This window comes from Rissa tridactyla, chromosome 2 (assembly GCF_028500815.1).
Source record: "Rissa tridactyla isolate bRisTri1 chromosome 2, bRisTri1.patW.cur.20221130, whole genome shotgun sequence".
Lineage (NCBI taxonomy): Eukaryota > Metazoa > Chordata > Aves > Charadriiformes > Laridae > Rissa > Rissa tridactyla.
In genome coordinates, this window is record NC_071467.1 from 70,530,268 (window position 1) to 70,550,076 (window position 19,809).

Genomic DNA, 19,809 nt, shown 5'->3' on the forward strand with positions numbered 1-19,809 from the left:
CAAAGAACAGCACAGTTCCTTAAGGATTTGACTGAATTAATATAAGCTGCAAGATGAACTATACAGCCAAAAGGCAGCGACACAACCCATGGAGGTTAGGATTCCACGTGGCCGAAGGGGTAATGTGAGATGGCTGCCTGAAGCCTGAGACATGAAAAGTCAACCTGATCCCCTGTCTTCCTACCCCTCCAGCCTACCAATCCTCTCCCAAGAAAAGAAGCAGACCACTGCAGAGAATATGGCTACGCAGTGCTGAAATATATATATATATATATATATATATATATATGTATAAAAGGTTTAAACCTCTAAGGTGACCACTTCAGGCATGCAGGATAAGAAAGCCTTTGACTCCACAGCAAGCAGGGATGCCAAAGATGAATAAAACTAACATAGTACCAAGGCAGACATCAGGCAATTGATCTCTGAGTTTAAAGCCACAATAAATTATTTGACAGCTGTGAACCTGCCGAGAAACCTACTCATCTGGAAGATCCAGAGGAATGAGAGGGAGGAGGGAGAGAGAGAGAATGTGCGTGGGGTGAAACGGGACAGAGCTGCACAATCAGAGGTGTGCTGGAAGGGAAAGAGATGCAGAGAGGAGAGAAGGAGAAAGGCAGGGAGAAAGAGCGAGCTTCAGATGGCTGATACTGAGAATAATGTGAGAAGAATCAATGTGGAAGTAAGGACCGTCTGAAAACGTTCCAAGAGGAAGCCTGCTCTGGTATGTGAAATCTTGATCGTTATGGTTGTTAAATCTGAGCTTGTCGGGAAAGATGAAACTGGTCAGAGCACGCAGCACAGCATTCCCTGTGCTTGAGCCTCAAAAAGGACTCTTGAACCTAATAATGGTGCTTCATCACCATCAACAGAAAGATGTAATTATGAAGAAAGTAAGGAAGAATCTACAGATAAAATTCAAAAGAACAAATTCCAGTTGTTTCGCTGGAAGAATATTTTTTTTTTATATAATAAAGAAAAAGGAATGGGGGAAATTACAGTGACATTCATCAGAAGCCATGTCTAATTTAAATGAGGACACTTAAACTCAGTCATCTAGTTCCCATGCATCTGTAGGTTTAGAAAAAGAAAACTTCAATAAGGGCAACATAAGAACATCCAGTCTCTCACAGTAAATCTGTCATTTCCATAATATACAGAAATATCCCAAAGGAGGGGTAGCTAAGGAGATGATCAAGCCATAGGGATGGGGGCAGGAAAAGACAGGGGCTGAACAAGGAGATTAAGACATGAGCAGAGTAACCCGAAGACAGAGAATTATCATGAGTTATGAAGAATTGGAAGTTGGACAGTAACACACTGATGTTATGAACAAATAGTTCACAGTTTGGTTTATTTAGCACGAACTTTAAGAAAAAAAAAAAAAGTGTTATTACCAAAAAAAAAAAAAAAAGAAAAAAAGATAGTAAGAGTGAACAAAAAAGAATGTAGACAACTGAAACGTGGGAAGCCATGAAAAGGCTGTAGCGAAGTTCTCTTGATCAGAAGCCTCCAGGTTGAGGGTGGCCTCCTGGGAATTGGAAGAAGCACACTGCCAGGGATCACGATGAGAAGAAAAGACCTGTGCTTTCAGCAGAGCTGAGTTCTTCGGGGACAGATTTATGCTACTTAACGTGACTTTAGTCTTTCATTTAAACTGGAGGGAATATAGGAAAGGAGAAGGAGACTGAAAGGAATGTAAGAAAATTACTACAGGACAAGACTTGATGACATTAGCAATAGAAATCAACACATTCAGCCATATATGTAAGGTTTAAAATTAAAAATAAGCTGTCTGACACAGAAAGGCTCATGCTATCGAATGAAGAAATAACTACTTAGCTTTCAAGTTCTTTGAAAAGCTAAGCAGTTATTATCTATGGCTTTTCACTTGAAAGTAACATCTCCGGATGTCAAAGGACTAAACAGTGTAATTATACAGGAAAACACTGACAGAAGTTAAAAAAACCCCACAGAACCCAAAGTGAAATCAAAAGCAAACCCAGCTCCAGTGTATTATTTGTTTCAAGGAACTTCTTTTCAGAAATGGTGAAATGTGATAATGACCAGCAGCTATTTACAGTCTCAGCTGAAGCAAAAGAAGGAGACTGGACACTTGCTAAAGATACGCTTCTTCAGTTCATGTGTCAATTGAAGGCTCTTCCTAAACCATATCATTGTGAGGTTACGAAGAACAAAAAGCTCAGAGGATGCCCACAATAACGTAACAGTAATAACAACGACAACGCTTCAAAGGATTTCTCTCCCAATAATAAGTATTTGGAAAAGCAGAAATCACGTTTTGAAGCACTCCAGTTTTAAACAGAAGCCTCACCAGGAGAATCTGATTAATGAACAACAGCTAAGGAAGCAGGTGCGGTATTAACCTTTCTACTTTATCAGTTCCATCTCCCAAATTACAAGAGAGGATTGTACACAAAGGAATGAGATTATACATTTTATTCACATCCTTATCATTTACATCCCAAAATAGATTTAATGTTAATCTCTAACACTTTAATGAAGTGAACACAACATGCAGAACCTGCCTCCATTAAATCGTGGTAGCATGGCCCATTTTAAGTAAGTTGATAGTTGGTATGGATTCCAACATGCAGAAATGAGAAAATTAATTCTTTGTGTTAGCAGGACAAAGGGGGTGGTGGGGTGGTGGTATCAGTTGGTAAAATGGGTTGCCACTAAAACGATAAAATATGATAAAGGATAGCTCAAGAACGAAATTTAAACAAACACTAGAGAGAACAAGGTTTCAGGAAATTTATAAATCACATGCTCAGAGAGATCTAAATAACAATTAACTAATAGTAAAGTAGCAGAATCTGGGTCACTGAAAGAGCAGCAATTGAGTATACATGTATATAAAATATCTGTTTTACAAAAAAAGGGGTAAAATATTATCTCAAAAGTCAAAGGGGATTAAAGAGCAGCACATTATTCCACCAGTTAACAGCTACCAACAAAAGACAGTTACACACCTTAGCAAGCCATGTGCTCCTTTTAATAATTACTGTAAAAATCTCTGTATCTCTGATATGCTAAGCTCCGTAGTTACTGCAGATATCGGGAAGCAGCAGCTTTGCCAAAGACATAAAACTGATAAGGAAGTAACAGACTGAAAAAATAGCAGACCAACTTTTAAAGGCAACAGCAAGTATAAAAACTGGCAAGACTCCAGGAGCGCTGCTTTTCGAATGTCATTTTATGAAGTATGTAAAGTGGTGCTAGGTTTTCCTTGAGGGAGATGGTTAATGCTATTTTGTCAGAGGAAGAGCCTATCCTGTCTGTAGAAGCAGCTGTCTTTGGGTTCTCCCTAAAACAAGAAATGCCCATACCTATCCAACTGACGTAGTTATGTCTCATTTGCTGAAGGCCACTAGATGTCAAATAATCTTGAAGAGAACAGCAAAAGATTAGAGACTTATTTTCTCTATTCTCAACTGATAGATGTTTAGCTGCTGAACTTCAGGTATACGAGCCCCATTCTTTAATAGACCACTTTTCCTTATTGGTCAAAAAGCATATGCTTCAGTCAATGGCACTGGTTGTTCCCTTTTTGAGTTATTAAAGGAAATAAACAGCAACGTATTTATTGACTCTTCTACTTAGGACAGTTTCTGTAAAGCCTTCTGAGTAAACAATATGGCACTGTGAATTTATTACAGGAAGAAAACTCACAGAAAGACAATAAAGACCATTGTCTCAATGTTCACAAAACTATTTCCTAATATCGACATTCAATGATGAATTACTTATCAAATATGAATTAAAATAAAAATATTACGTTGTGTGTGAATAGACAGGTACGCATTTGGACAAAAGTTACCCCTTCAGAAAATAGCACATGTCAAACAGGTAATAAATGCTACCAAATGCCTGGAAAGCAAGTCTCAGGAAAGCTGTATAATGGCCTTCAGCAAATGCCAAACAGATCTGGGATCCTGAGGGAAGTAATTTCCAGGCTATGGAAAACACAGTGATTCTTTTGCCAATGACATCTTCCATCTTTCCCATTCTTTTCTTTTTTTTTTCGTTTCTGTAATTATTCCAGAAATAATTACCTTGCCAGGAATGCAGAGAGCATCTTTACAGTTTGCCATGAACTAAAAAAAGAAGCACCAGAGTGTGCACGTCAATACTTTGTACAGATCCACTCCCCAAACAACTCCCAACCCCAACCTATGTGAAAAAGCCAGGCAGCTAAAAGCTCCCATAGATGGAAGCTGCCTCGTTAGCCTAATGAAACATAAACCCCACCACAAATAAGAAAGTGGCAGCCCACCATAAATTATTCTGTACAAATATTCTCTAGGAGGATTCAAAGATGAGTTCAAGATGGACCAGAAGGTGTTTTCTTTCCTTTCCTACTGGCACGTAATGCAATTAACTGCAGGCTTTATTGTGGACCTGGCAGTTTGCAAGATCAGGGAGGACATCTGGCAGACCAGCTATTTACCAAAGAATACTTTCTAGTCATAGCTTTGAGCACAAAATCAGCTTTACCTGCCACTTTATCCTGTGGCTCCAAAACCTTCCAAGTTAAGCATCGCGTTGCTCAAATCTTTGTTTTTATGTTGCTCAATTTTGAAATAAAAATTTTGCTTTACTTGCTTAGGTTTAACTACGAAACAGACGCTCCAACTAACTTGCATTAATCATTCCATATGGTCTGAGATAACAAATCTAATAACGAAATGTACATATAAATCCCGGTGAAGGCAAGGAAAAAATTGAACAGACCACCAACAGTAGGTGAGTGGTCTCTCCAGCACAGAGATGCTTACTAAGAATCCTCTACCATATAATGAAAGATTTTCAGGCCATACCTGTTCCTGAAAAAAACTCAGATTCCAATGACCTAAACATTGTGAATGCATCTCATATTTGTTAAATTATCTCTGCCCTCAAAAGTCAAATGCGTGACTTTCACATGTCATCAATGAAATCTTTTTATTTTGAAATAATGTTTCGCTTGCAACTTTACCTCAATTTAATTCAAAGCAAATAAAACAACTAAAAATGTTCTGGGGCAAATAAACTTTGATTGTTGACGTAAAAATAAATGAATTTGCACCAAACAAAAGAGAGCCCAACAAACAAAACAAAGCCTAAACAGATGTTCTTTTTTTCCATTTTTTAGAATTTCTGAGAGAATAGAGAAATCATTCACATGCTCTATTTCCAAGATATTTTAAGTGAGCAAGATTTATATACATATATAAAAAGGTATATTTTAATATGGTATGCATATATGCATAGAATATGGTTAAATATTGAAAGTAAGCAAGGTACATTTTTTACACGATAGATCTGGAAAAATGATAAAAGATTACTGGGACATGATCTAATATGCAAATATTAAGTATAGCATGGGTTTTTTAATGACATTTTTATCTTTATTAAAGATACGTCTTACATATATAAAGAAGAATTATCATTTTCTTTGCCAGTACATACAAGAGAATACAGATAGCTTCTCATTGATGAAAACAAAAAAATGTCCCAAACCAGTAGATTAGTTCAAGAAATATGGGAACATCTTTAACGGGAAATATTAACCCCTCAAGTATGTTCCCACTGGGCACAAAATAAACAGATATTTAAATATATTTGTATTTGTATAATTCCATCAATGTTGAACTGACATCTGCCTTAGAATACGTATTTGTCCAACCTATCTGTAAATTAAGTATTTTGTAGACATATCCAGTTCAATAAACATGAGTCAGTGGTTTCACTCGATCCAGTATAAAACGTGGTTGTCAGTTAGAGGAAAGAGGTTAACGATAATAATACATTTCACCTTATTAAACAGAAAAATAATATATATTGATATAATTGAATCTCTGACATAATCAAGCAAAAATATCACTTTTGTAATCACCTTAATTATGTCATTTACAAGGCTGTGAGTCGAAAATCCATTCAAGCTCCCTGGATGAATAAAATAAATAGTCATTAAAAAAAAAAGAAAAAAAAAAGGAAATTCATACAGCATCTAAGGAAGGGAAGAGGATGAGCTCCCATCCTTCTTTCACAAGGGGATTGGTACCAGTCTCTGCAATGTGAGTCACAGGCTCCCTTCTGGGATACCGCGCTCGTGCTCGCTTGAGGCCAGGATGGACTGGGAATTGTCTGAGAAACAGAAACTGGTCCAACAGGAGCACAGCTGTAATTGCTGCAAATCTGGCTGAGTGCTGCGAAGACTTTCATCATTCATGGGGATGAAAGGAAAACCAAAAGGCAGGGCTGCAACGTCCTGCCAGGTCACTGAAATTGTTGCCTTCGAAAATCATGCTCACAAGACCATTATTTAAGTTCTCAATCACTGGTGGTTAGTCTAAACATATAGCATTATAAGAATTTCACTGTGAAACCCAGGACTACACAGTGGGTATAAAAACCAAGTTCCCAGAGCTTCATTTGAAACTAGATTTAACAACAAAAAAACCCCAAACACAACTGAAAAAAACAACAACCAGCCCACAATAAATGACTCTTTTATGGGCAGTCAATACTCAGAGAAAAGAGCCAAACACATGCCAAGATTTAAGCCACTTAAATCAATATTTTTGTCACTGATTTAAACCAGGAGAATCTTTAAAACTCAAAAGCCAAGTCTAATTGATGAAGTATTCAAAAGCAAAGAAAAATCAAATAGTTTATTTATTAATGACTTCAAAGTGCCAGCTATAAAGTGAATCACTATATCTTGCTTTAGTACTGGGAAAAAACAGCGCTAAGGCTATTCTGTGCAACTTTTACAAAGAAAAGAGCCCATCTTTGCATAAACAACTTATTTGCTTCACAACACTGCTTGGCTAAAACAGACCTTCATACAGTATTTGTCTTTTTGCCTATCCTTCAGTCCCTTTCCTTACAAATAAATGCATACATACTTATCGCTCTCTACAACTAGTTGAAAGGAGGTTGTAGAGAGGTGGGGGTTGGTCTCTTCTCCTAAGTAACTAGCGATAGGACAAGAGGAAATGGCCTCAAGTTGTCCCAGGGGAGGTTTAGATTGGATATTAGGAAAAATTTCTTCACCAAAAAGGATTGTCAAGCATTGGAAGAGGCTGCCAGGGAAGTGGCTGACTCACCATCCCTGGAGGTATTTAAAAGGCGGGTTGACGTGGTGCTTAGGGACATGATTTAGTGGGGTACTTGGCAGTGTTAGGTTGATGGTTGGAGTCGATGATCTTAAAGGTCCCTTCCAACCTAGACATGTGTGTGCGTGTGTGTATATAAGCTCCCCGACCAGTTTCAACATTTTGAAGAGATACAGGGAGGTCCGATGTTTCAAGTTCACTCAAGTTTCATGGAGCCAGAGCCTAATTAGAGGGGCAAGGTTGCCATTCCACCACAGGAAAAGCTTTAGTGTGAACCCAGCAGTGAACGATTCCCAGTGGGGCTGGCAGCAGACGCACACTGGTCACTCAGCGGCTCCCAGCCAGCCTCCCCACGGGCTCTCCTCTGCTCATGGTGAGCATCACGAGAGCGCAAAGCGAGAGGAGGGGGCTCTGGAAGTGAACTAATACAATTCCTAAAAAAGCCCTCATGTTCAGAAGAACTCTCTACAAAAGGTGTGTTAAGCAGATATTGGATGCACACAATTTTTTTTCCAGCCATTCCAGTAGCTTTGTTGTTCATACGCAACCCCACTGCCTTTAACAGAGTTTCACGCACATAACTGGATGTGGAATTCAGTCCTATGTTCTTTAGAAAAACATGACAGGACCCATGCTAAGGTGAAGGATTTGATGCTGCCCTTATCTTCCCACCTTTGGTTTGGGACCACAAAGTGGTCCATTTGCTCATTTGAAGGAAAATAGTAAAGATCAAGAGAAGGTAATGCTGACATTGCAGAGCCTCCACAGCTGTACTGAGGAATAGGTCACTATTTAAAAAAAAAAAAAAAAAAAAAGAAAAAAAAAACATTGCGGAAGTTTTGGTAATATTTACATCAAGAACTAGAAGAGGGTATTAGCAGCACATTAATGACAGCCATAGGTGACACTCAATTAGAATGACTGCAGACATTATAAAGCAGAAGATCTCACATATGAGCAGGAAGATGACAACCTCAAAAGAAACACAGAGAAGAAATGTATGATGATACAACTAGGGAAAGCCAATTCTTAATAGTGAGTCAAATAGTGAAGGCACTAATGATACAAAAGACTTAGGGATGACAGAAGGCTGCAAATTAGAGGTTGAAAATTTATACTTCAGAGCAGGCAAAGAGAAAGCAGTCATGTTCACATAACCATACCCCGTTTCATATTTGGATCTGGACATTCCAGAAAATGAAAAAAAAAAAAAAGAAAAAGAAAAAGCTGCAGTTCATTGAGAGGAGAGTGGAAAAAACTACTAACAGAGAAAATTATACACAGACAGAGGTGGAGCTTAGCTGGTAACAAATGAGGCAGTATTTGAAAAAGGCTGCTGATATTGGAGGGAAATAGGAAAAAGGAGAGAAACTAGAATGCCACAAGTGTGTCTGGCTGATGCAAGGGTGACTTAACTACATAAAAAGGGAAGCAATTAAAGCTAAATTTCTGTCCCAAAGACCTGTTTGGGCTATCTCTCAGGCTGCGCGACATTCTCCAGAAGCGGCAGTGGCTCTGACATTTCCATGTAGAAAGATTGCATAAAGCTGCCTGGAAGCTGTCTAAGAAATACACTGAAGGCAGCCGAGACACTCGGCTCTGGCAATGCCGGATCAGGTCTTAAACAGATTTTAGACACAGAGTACCTATTTTATAGGAGATTCCACCTTGCAAAGTTTGCTTTCGTTCCAAACTGAATTAAAACATCAAATTTTGAAACAATTTGGTGGGGGGATGTGTGAGTATTTGCGTATGTTTTAATATTTTTTTGTCAATCCAAAAAAGTTATTTTTCTACCACTAAATTTTTGTATGCACTTCGACTTCTGGTTTTTTTTATTCTATTATGTATAATACATCTCAAAGCAAAAATATCTCTCTGCAAAGGAAAAAACAAAATGGCACAAGTTTACAATCTTGTATGAACAGTTTACAATCGGTATGAACAGTCCTTATCAAAGTCTTTAATTTTTTAACAAGGAAACCAACACATTCCCACAGAACATTTAGATATCAGGAAAAAAATGTGAAAAATTTCTATCTGCTCTTCTATAGACTCACTTTGTAATGGAAAGGAAACTGAGTCGAATGAACTAATGAGGTCTTTTTAATCTCCAGTTTCGAAGACTTTGTACATTTTCTGTCTCTTTTCCATTTTTACAAGAGCCTTGGCATTATCTTTACTGAAGTTAGGGAGAGGAGGGATGTTTTAGAGATTTTTTTACTATTATTTAGTCAATGAGTAAGTTAACTTGGTAAGAGAAAAAGGAGGTCATATAGTATTCAAAAAGATACAATACTTGTTTTCTTTTTTTCCCCTCCAGTGCTCTGTATTGAAATCTGAAAAGCCCTGTTTCAGATTCTGCACTTTGCTGTTGCGCACGTAATAATAGGACACACTGGCCTTTGATACAATTCTCTTCAGGGAACAAAAGCTTCCTTTGGCACAACTACAGCCACCGCTTGTTGTAGGTTACACATGTCTTTCCAGTCAAGCATGATTAATAACTGTTAAAAAAAATGCTCATGACCCATGGCAAGTATTCTTTCAACTATAATACCAGCATTATGGGCTCTGAATCTCAGTAATTTTAAAATGTGCTTCTACAATGGAACTATAATTTAATTACTTTTTCTGCAGCCTGTTCCATTTTGTTTCATCACTTTGATTGCACCATGCGCTTGGCAGCTTATGGAAGACTGCATCTGCCTCCAGGATTATTTCACTGGGCTCTTTCGACATCTGTTTCTGAAAATGACTTTATTTGCAGTGGCATAAAGAATAATCAGAGACTTGTTTAATCCAGATAAATTGGAAAAGAGAGAGACACAGAGGCAGAATTGGAGGGAGGGAAGAGACAGGGAAAAAAGAGAAAGCGAATCTATGCTGCATGCTGCAGAAGACATAAAAATAATCTGTCCTGTTCCTGTGCTTCTGAAAATGCTGTTATCTGATGGATGATACGATACATGAATAGATGAGTCACTAAGTCAGTTCCTTTTAATGTTTGAGTGGAGTTCATAGATGCAATACGTAAGACATTCTAGCCAAAGCTTCATGTTGTGCTTGATCAGTTTAATATAATTTTCACGAACTACATTTGCAACCTCATCCCCTTGAGAATCACAGAGCAGTCTGAAACGATCTGTAGTAGTTGACAAAAGTCCCCTGTAATAAACGAGCTAAACCCAGGCTCCAGCACGACCTGACACCCTTCCGAAGGCAGCTACAGCCAGCACCTGTTGTGGAGTGCCATGGCATGGACTGCCGAGCACACAGTTCCGTGGCATGGACTGCCGAGCACGCAGTTTAGCAGTCACCCTCGTGGATTACTTCCCACGTATTAGCAGACGTGGACTGGGTCACCTGTGTATCAAACAAGTACAAGTACTTGTACAAACAAATGCGAGGCATCTGTAACATGCCCGTGCCTGTATCAGCCTGTATTCGCCACAGTGCAAATCACCGTTGGCGACTGCCGTTTATTTTTGTGTTGTGGGTGGGTTTGTTAACCCACAAACCATCCTAAGCATTTAAAGAAGTTCTTTCTAACAGGTGCTGGTCAGGTTTTGTTTTGTTCTTTATTCTTTCTGTTTACTTTTTGCAGGGGGTGAACAGCTACTTGCCAAGAAGCATCCACTGCCTCCACGAGGAAGTGCTGCAGGAAGGCACCCCCGGCAACAGAAGAGTGACAACTGAGCAAGCCATACAATGTGTCTTTAGGGACCAGGGTCACTAAAATTCAAAGCACCAGCGTGGGCAGACCATAACAATAACAAGCAAAACAACCCCCCAACACGCTCTCACTTCTGAGAATTTAAAATCTTGCCTGTCTTGTCGCTCCTTTCCTTTTGGAGATTTTTTTCTGTGTTACTTGCTGGTCTTCTGGTCTCTATTGCTGCAGCAAGCATGTCAGGAACAGTCACACTGAACAAATTATCCAGCTGGCTTGGATACACGTATTTTACTGGGAATTACTTAAAGACAATCCAAAAGGAGGCCATACAGTTCTCAGAATAATAATGAAGAAAAATCATTGTCCCCAAAAGTAATAGGTATCGTGCAAACACACAACAGCTGGACCTAAACAACTTGGTGATAGCCTGATGATTCCCATAGTCGTGTAGCCTTAATTAGCTGTCACAAGCATTTGGGCTTTGCTTTCCCATATGGCCAGACTGACTCTTGCCCCAGTCAAAAGCAGTCCCAGCTTCCTTCCGAGACTTCATCCATCCAGGGCATGTAACTCCCTGCACTGCCAAAGGCATGGCTTTTAGGGGTGCCCGTGCACTATGCTGCTAGCCCTGTGGGAAGGCCACAAAAAGGAAAGAAAAAAAATAAATTCCTCCTCTTCTGTATTTCACCACCTCACCTTTCTGAGTAAAACACAGGAGGTGAGCTGAGGACACCGAAAAGCTCAAAGCTTCCACATTGCTCATCTACTTACAGGCAATACAAGAAGAAAACTCCTCTGGCAACCTGCGCGTCTAGTAACTTGGCAAGCTTGACAGACTGCATTTGGAAGCCTGCTTATTTTCATAAAAGACATAATCCCAAAAGAAAACATCTTAAACTTTTGGAAGGAAACACAGAGAAAACAAAAATACACAACAAACGCAAAGGAATAGACTCATCTGTATAGAGTATTTTGCTGAAGAACTAGCTGAAACCTAGGAGAACGTGGTTCTCTCCCTTCCTTCCTAATCACCCCCCCGACATCTCTTTGATGTTTGAAGAAGAGGTGCAGATTTGATAGAAGATATCGCCTATTCCCAGAAGGTTTCTATTTGGCTAAAACAGGCGTGGAAGCTGCCCTGAAGAGAGATATATTCCAGTGGCACGGCATGCCTGTGAAAATCCTATTAACAGAGATTATTAACAATTATTTTCCTTTCTTCTTTCTTTTTCTTTTTCTTTTTAATTTAGATAAATTCACTTCCTCCCCTCATTTTCTACCTCACAAGCCTGGGCTGTAGCACAGCAGTTGCGCAGGCCCAATGGCCATGCAAATAAGTAACTCATTGCTTTTCTAGAGTTTCAAAGTAAACTATACACAGCACAAAACATGCAGAGGGTTATTACAATTTGACAAGGCTTTGTTGTCTTGCCAGTATTACCAAAGAACAAAAGCCGTCATGCTTAATTAGAAATTCTCCCTGAAGAATTTATAAGAATATACTGCTCAACAGCCAAGGTGAAAATAGGTTTGCTTCTGAAGTACCAACTAGTGACCACTATTGGACAATAAGTAGATGCCTGTGCTTTACTGCTGGTCAGATGTGGCTTGGTAGCACCTCTATCCCCAGGATAATTCATAAAAAGCGTCCTTGAAGGCAGGATAAGTGTTTGAACATTTACCTTAGCTTAGGCTCATGAACTTGGGATGAAGCTTTCAGAATGTAGGTAGCATTGAAGGGACAGAAGACAACATAACCCTGCAAGCACTGATAATAAAATTGGTTTGTAAGCTCAGGGTCAAGGCAGGGCAGGGCAGCGTGGGGGAAGTGGCTCTTTACTCAGTTTACTTAAGAGAACACCACAGTTTTAAGCTTTTTGCCTGTGTCCATGCCAGTTTGGACGCCGGTGCTAGCACCTCCTCAGATGTTCAGAGGTTGGGCACGTGCTTCGGTAAGCTTCTGAGCTAGTGTTGGATGGAACCTCCTGCCAGCAGGACACAGGGAGGGAAGGGTGAATGAGGAAAGAGTGTGAGCGGCACCCCAACACCAAGGGAGCAGAAGGTCATGTGGAGAAGCCAGAGGAGAAGGATGAAGAGGTGACACTGAGTCAGAGAAGGGTACTCTTGCCCTCACTTGAGGAGGAGTCTTCTGCCACCATAAAACCACTGCTTTCCAGAGGACTGCATTTAAAACAGAAGCTCCCCCAGGGTGGTAACAGAGCCACCCATGTCTATTTATTTTCAACTATCTGCAACAGAGTTAAATTCACTGTTTTGGCTTCAGCTGTATGGAAATGGTTTTACCTAATTTTTCTGCGCAATTTGTGGGTCAGACTGGGCCACAGAGAATCTTTTTCAGCAGAATTGTTGGACTGTGATTATCAAAGTGCTAACGTCGGTCATTTGCATCTCTATTTTCTGCCTTCATTTAAGAAAAGACTAGAATGAAAAGTAAGAGGTGGTGACCACTCTACTGTAGAATTTCAGGTTCAGACTTTCCTCCAAAAAAGATAGAGAATGAATTCCCTTCCCCAGTGAGGACTGCTGACTGTGTGACAAGACCCAGCGCAAAGCTCTCCCTCTCCTGTCACCGCAGGCTCACCAACAAGCACATGAGACCCATCTCAGGACGCGGTAGGAAGAACAGTTCATACTCTGTCTAAGACATTTCCACTGAACTCCAGCAGTAAGAGAAATTCAGTTTATGCCAAAGCACAACCTGCCTTTTACCCCTCCACCCTACCTTGGGCAGAGTGCAGAAACCTTTTTTGAGGACATTTTAAAGGCTACACTTGGTAATAGGGAGTAGCTCCTCCAAAAGTCATAATGATGTTTGTCAACAGAAAACACAGAGATGCCTGATCAGTGTTGAGATGTTGTCGTCCTCACACATTTAACTGCAACTGACTGTATAACTGGATGATTTAGGACCCTTAATCCAAGCACATGGAGGATCCCAGAACCTGCCCAGTGTGGGCACAGCTGCAGCCAAAGCGCCATGCCACCAAATCTTGCCGCCATGAAACAAATGATGTCTGCAGTCATGCTGTCGTAAAAAAAAAAAGATTGACAGTTATTCCCCAGCAGCTACCCACAGAGACTGTCCAAGATTGCCTGGAGTCAACTAGTTACACCCAACGATGCATCTGAAGAGCTAACCTGCTCGACAGAGTTGCTCTTAGGTCAGCAAAGGAGGAGGACCACACTATAGTATATTAGCTGCTCCTCCTGCCTTTCCCCTTGACCTGCTCCACAAAAATGTACCATTTTTCATGCAGCATTTAAGGAAATCTACTTACAAATTGCTTCCTGATGCTCCATTTCTCAACTATGTAATTGATTTTCATCTACAACTTATATATACATCCTTGAAGTGAAAACAATTAAGAGCGGCCGAAATGAAAATGGACCCTGTTTGTAATGGGCAGACCTAGTTCCCGTCTGTAGCTATCCTCCATCTCAACAGGGGAAGTGATAAGATGCAGAAGGAAAACAATTTGTGTGGGAGGCTTCACTGTGCTCTGCTTAACTCACCGCTGTTCAGTATGTGGAACGCACCGCAGCGTGCACCTCCATGTCCACACATATACTTACATATAAACCCTACGTACACGGGTAACAGGGTTGATACATCTTCTGTAAACTGGGATATGACACCAAAACATTGCCAAGAGGAACTGGTCTGTATTAATTTATAAAACAAATCGAGATTTTTCCGGACTGCAACAGCTCTGAGCCTGTTCAGTACTGAGTTCACGAGCGGGGTCTTTTTCTTCAGAATCTAAAATCTTCAATTGCTATCATAAAGATGAAATTCTGTCTTTGCCACAGCATTCAGTCAAGCTATCTAGAGTCTTCTCAACCTGTACTGTAACACAAAATCAAGATAATTGAGAGATCAGCCATGCAATACGCATATACATATATATATATAGATACTCATTCTGATGTTCTAATGGAGTCCAACATGCATAAAACTGCCTGTGTTAGCCCCAGTGCGCCCTCAGTGCTCAGAGACAATATTCTGATCACATAAAATGCAGCAGCAACCACTGTTTTATCACACAGTCGTTCTATGCACAAATGTCACATTATGTATTGTTCTTGCCAATGCAAATGTCAGTTCGGATCGTTCACAGGCTCCAGAGGTGCCCCAGGTTACCCCAGGTCCCCTGTGGAGCTGAGGCACGAATTCTCAGCACCTCGCAGGATGAGAAACCTTTGCCGCAGCGATAGGCAAGGGCACGCTGGTCCTGCCTTTCTGGCGTGAAGGAGGCCCAAATAAAATGTTAATAAGTCCGTACATTTCTGACCCCAAAAATGCAGCATCAAACAAAAGCAGGGCAGGACAACTTCTGCGGAAACGTAAAATTAATGATCCAGCTTCTCTGATCTGCGAGCATGGGTGAACGGGGAGAGGAAGGTCACAGGTGGGGCTCTTCTGGGAACAAACTGGACCTTTACAGAGGGAGGTCGGGCATCTAAAAATCAGGGAAAGGAGAACAGTACAACACTTGGTGGGTGACTTCTACAGATAACCACTCCTTTACTGTTCCTACAGCAACCTGTTGGTTGTAAAAGGCTGCTGGTGGATGTCTGTAGCATAAGAGGGTGAAAACGAGGGCATTTTAGGGAAAGGAAATATCAGACATACATGGCATGTTAAATGTTACCCTCCGTTTCCCTTGACTTCCCTGTGCTCTAAATAAGAAACGTGGTGAACCACTCTGAAGGATTTCCTGTTTCCTATGTACCGATGGCCTCCAAATGGCTCTACTTCACAATTTCTCATTGTGACAGATTTGGTTAATGGCAAAATTGAGGAAAAAAGATGTAGACAGCCTGAAAATGTTGAACCCGATCATTTTGTAGGTTTTGTGTGTGTGTGTGTGTGTGTGTGTGTGTGTGTGTGTTAAAAGTCTGAGAAACATAAATTCTATTGAAGTATTAGCACCTTGGAGAAGAATTACACAGGTAATTTGTTATGGCTAGCTGAATAAAAACCCCCCAAAAACACATCATTGCCTCCCAGAGTATTTCTTCAAAGACGAAGTTTCAAATGCCACATAAAGCCTAAGGCATCATGTTTTATATGAGGTGTGTATGTGTTGATGGAGGGATATCCGTGATGATATCCCCAAGCCCTAGGCAAACTAACTGCGCATCTCCTCCCTCCGAGCCACGCTGCGTGCTTCCTTCCCTCCATCAGGTCTCTGCCAGCTAGTTCGAGACTCAGACCCAAATATTCTGAACTTCTGCAAGCTATTTTGTTAAGAATTCCTGAATGAGAAACTAGTCAAAAACTCCTATTTCTGTTACCTAAGCATTTGTCAAGCATCATCCGTTCCCAGATGTTTTTGCTATTAAAAATCAGTGGACGCCAGCTCTCCCGGGAGTACAGATAACCGAGATAACCACAGTAGTGATATGTTACTGGGCTCTAATAGTGCTTGAGAAGAGTAGCGAAAATAATAGCAAAACAACGAAAGAGTTATAAGTATGAAATGCAAAGACGACTAAATACTTAAGCGGTACCTTTCAGTCATGCGAATACATAATGCAAGTCATTCCTTTTCTATTCCATGAATCACGGAAGCTGGTGTAGAGGAATAGTTACGGCTACACGTTCTCTTCCCCCACATCCCCCTCTCTCCCTCCCAGTTGCTGACATCCCAGCGCCTCTGAAAACAACTGTTTTGCCACCCAGCTTTTGGAAATATATAACGCAAAACTCAGTGGGTCTTATCTCCTCCTTACTGATGGGCTGTGAACACAACCTGGCTTGACTTTACCTGCAGACTGAATACACTGACAGCTGTGCTCTTTCATAAAATGAGATAGAGAGTTATGAATTTTGCCACCAAAGTCATCAGACCAGAGTTTCTTACTTGTGGCCATGGAATTCCTTTCAGATGACATACTTCAAAAAATGAAATAAAATTAAGAATCCATGGAGGGGAGGATAAAATGACTCATATATTTCAGCAAAACATAGGCTTGCAACTCCAAGACATGTAGGTTTGGCAGGAGGCAAATTTGTACACAGCCTATTACAAAAGGCGTCTTGTTGGTCTCTCCCACAAATGCATAAGTAACTGACAGGCTACTTGAAAACGTTTCATGAAAACAGCTTTTTCATGGAAAACTGAGTTGTTCTGTTGGGGTTTTACTTTTTTTTTAAATTTTAAACAGAGAGTCTTATTTTTTACATGAAGGACATTCCAAATGCCACTTTCCTACTTTAATCACAAAATACATTTGCAGCACGTATTAGAACAACAATGATTCTTCACAGGGAGAATTCTTTGCTGGATGAACTGGCAGCTGGCAGATATTACGTAGCTACTAGCATACGCAAGTGTGAACCCACTGGCCAGGCTCTCTCCCTTTCCCCTTTTCAGATCTTGCCCAAAGCGGTTGCCATCTGAGCTTTGAGAGAAAACTCCTTTTCCTTGTCTTGTTCTCCCTTGCTCGAACGTGAATGCACTTCGCTGGACTGTGACCAGGAACGAGGACTTCTATCGTGGTGAGGAAGGACACTCTGCTGTCTACCCGCTCCACAGAGACGCAGCTCAGCATGAGCAACGAAACACAAATATGGAGGGATGGCTGAAGAAAAAACGCTGGCAATAACCCATAATAGGTGCAAAGTCCTACACTGACAGCACAGGTGCTACAGAAAATGGCAGAGTTACCCTGAAGTCCAGGTGAAAGTCACCGTCACCAGTTATTTCCTATTGGGTAGGTGTGTCTGGTGTGTGCACCCAGAATACACAGAGAAACGGAGTCCAAGGTCTCGGGTGCAGTTGAAACCATCTGAATCCAACCACCTATGCCAGTTCCTACCAGCCAGCTCCTGCAGGAACTCTGGCCAAGCACAGCCTCGCTATTTAGACCTATACAGCCTATGATTGAAGCCTCAAGACTCAACAAACTTACAGCCCTGCTCTCGCTGTCAAAAATGGTGCGACAAATTCTGGAGAGATTTAAGACAGTAACATCCCATGGGCTACCTGTGGACTTACCTAGCTCAGAGCAAGGGGGCAAGAGCCCTCCCTGCTCATTGCAGGCAGCTAATAATTGTAACAGCTACGCAGGACCAAAGCGAATGGAAACAGCACCTCGTGCTATTTGTAGGGTTATCGGTGAGAGCGTTAGTCTGCACAACAGGCTTTCTAGTAAGGGCTGACTAGATCTATACTTCAAGCTTCTGCCAGTGTTGGGCTATCAAGGAACAAGAAGCTGTAATTTTTGGGTGCTAAAGCTCCGCTAATACAACCTTCCAGGCCAGTATATGGTCAAAACCCTGTACCTACCAGAAGTACTTTACTGTGCTAGGAGATTGTGTACAAGCCATAATGGCTTCACTTGCTAGTCCAAGTTGTAAACACATAAAAGGTGCCCCGGTGGTACGGTACTGCGGGTTTACAGAGCCGTGCTTGTGTCTGCATCACTTGAGCACGTGCCCTTAATTTCACTGGGACTGCCTACGCGATTGCAGGTATACAGTATTGGGACTTATCCTTGTGCTGGTAACGTTACCTTGAACTCTGCAAGGTGAACGTCCATTTACATCTTTCGCAGATTAAAAGTGTTGGCTTCGTTTAAGTTTGCTTTTCAAGCAAATTTAATTTGGAGGATTTTGTGTCTCTTTTGTTCCTGGTATGTAAAAAGCTAATCCACTTATTTTGGTACACGTCCCTGCTTTAAAATGCTTTATGACTGCACACTTTTTTTGACAGATTTACAATTTATGGTATGCTGGCACTGAAGGAGATTAAATCCAAAATCTTGCAACACTGTGGCAGTTAAGTGATTGCTGTGAACACCGGAGCTAGTTCAACCACTGCTTGCCAGCACTTTGATAAATACAATGTTTTTATCCTGCTGGTAAATTGTCTGTAAAGAAAATAAAGTTTTTATAAGTGTGTTTGCCATTCTCAGGTGTACTGGGATTGATTTATCTGGCTACAGGTTTATCCTGAACTGTTCACAGTGAGTAACAAATTGACTGGACAACATACTGCATTTTGTATTCCAGGACAGTGGTGTGTGCAACAAACTTGGTTTATTCCATCACAGGGCAATCTGGCTCAAATTAATATCACAAAATAAAATATATTACTCAATTTAATACAACCTGATTTATAAGTACCTTCAAAAGGTACTGATAGAGCCACATAAAAACAATTTCTAATTTAACAGCTTATTTAGAGGTCATTAGTTTCTGACTCTTTGGTTTCGTGCAAACGTAACTAGCCTTTCTAAGCACTGATGGCTCTTCAAATGCATGCATGAAGCTGAAATAAAATTTCCGCAGACACCAAATTAAAAAATAATTTCAAATTAATCAAACATTCTCCCTCTGTCTATGTGCGTGTGCATTTGAGAACTGTAAGTGACCCTGAGCCAGCGGAGCTCAGACTCCCACGTTCCTGATACCACAGCAGGCAAGTCCACGTGCACATTGCACATCTTTATCTCCAGTATACATGCTATCACATCCACACCCTTAGCAGCACCACCCCCCCCAGGTAACCTGACAGATAAAGATGAACATTTCATTAGAAGAGGTTGAAACTATTTTGTTTGCATAAAATATTTGGGCAGCAGCAGATAATGCTATTTCTGACAATTCTCCCTTCTCTTTGTTTCATTACGAAGCTCCCAAGAAAGTGCTGCCACATCAGAACAGTGGCACTGCACGCCCCCACCCTGTAAAAATGAAAGCAGAGTTACAGAAACATTTTATGTGATGACTAATGCAGCCTAAGAAGTCTCCATCCTTTTTTTCTTTATATTTGCTTCTTTCCTGCATTCCTCTATCCCCTCAGACACGCTGATGCAACCGTAAACCGAACAAAACTGTATTGAAGTGATCTGACTTGAAAACCAAAACAAACCAAAAAACTAAACCCAAAATATGGATTCGGTTTATAGCACTACCCTGCAAATAATAATCTGGCACAACATGCAAGTGGCTGAACAACAGTGCAGGAATGGTGA

The 19,809-nt window shown here is 40.7% G+C and overlaps 1 protein-coding gene across 6 annotated transcripts in view; it reads right to left on the minus strand.

Moving 5' to 3' along the window:
• LOC128904962 (poly(rC)-binding protein 3-like) overlaps positions 1-19,809 on the minus strand; it is a 525,202-nt gene that overhangs the window by 58,291 nt on the left and 447,102 nt on the right. The window contains exon 1 of one of the 6 annotated variants that reach the window (XM_054190155.1): positions 5,903-5,921. The exons of the other annotated variants lie outside the window; for them this stretch is intronic. The gene's annotated coding sequence lies outside the window, so the exon portion shown is untranslated. Of the gene's footprint in view, positions 1-5,902; positions 5,922-19,809 lie in introns of those variants that run through there. 6 annotated transcript variants of the gene reach the window in all.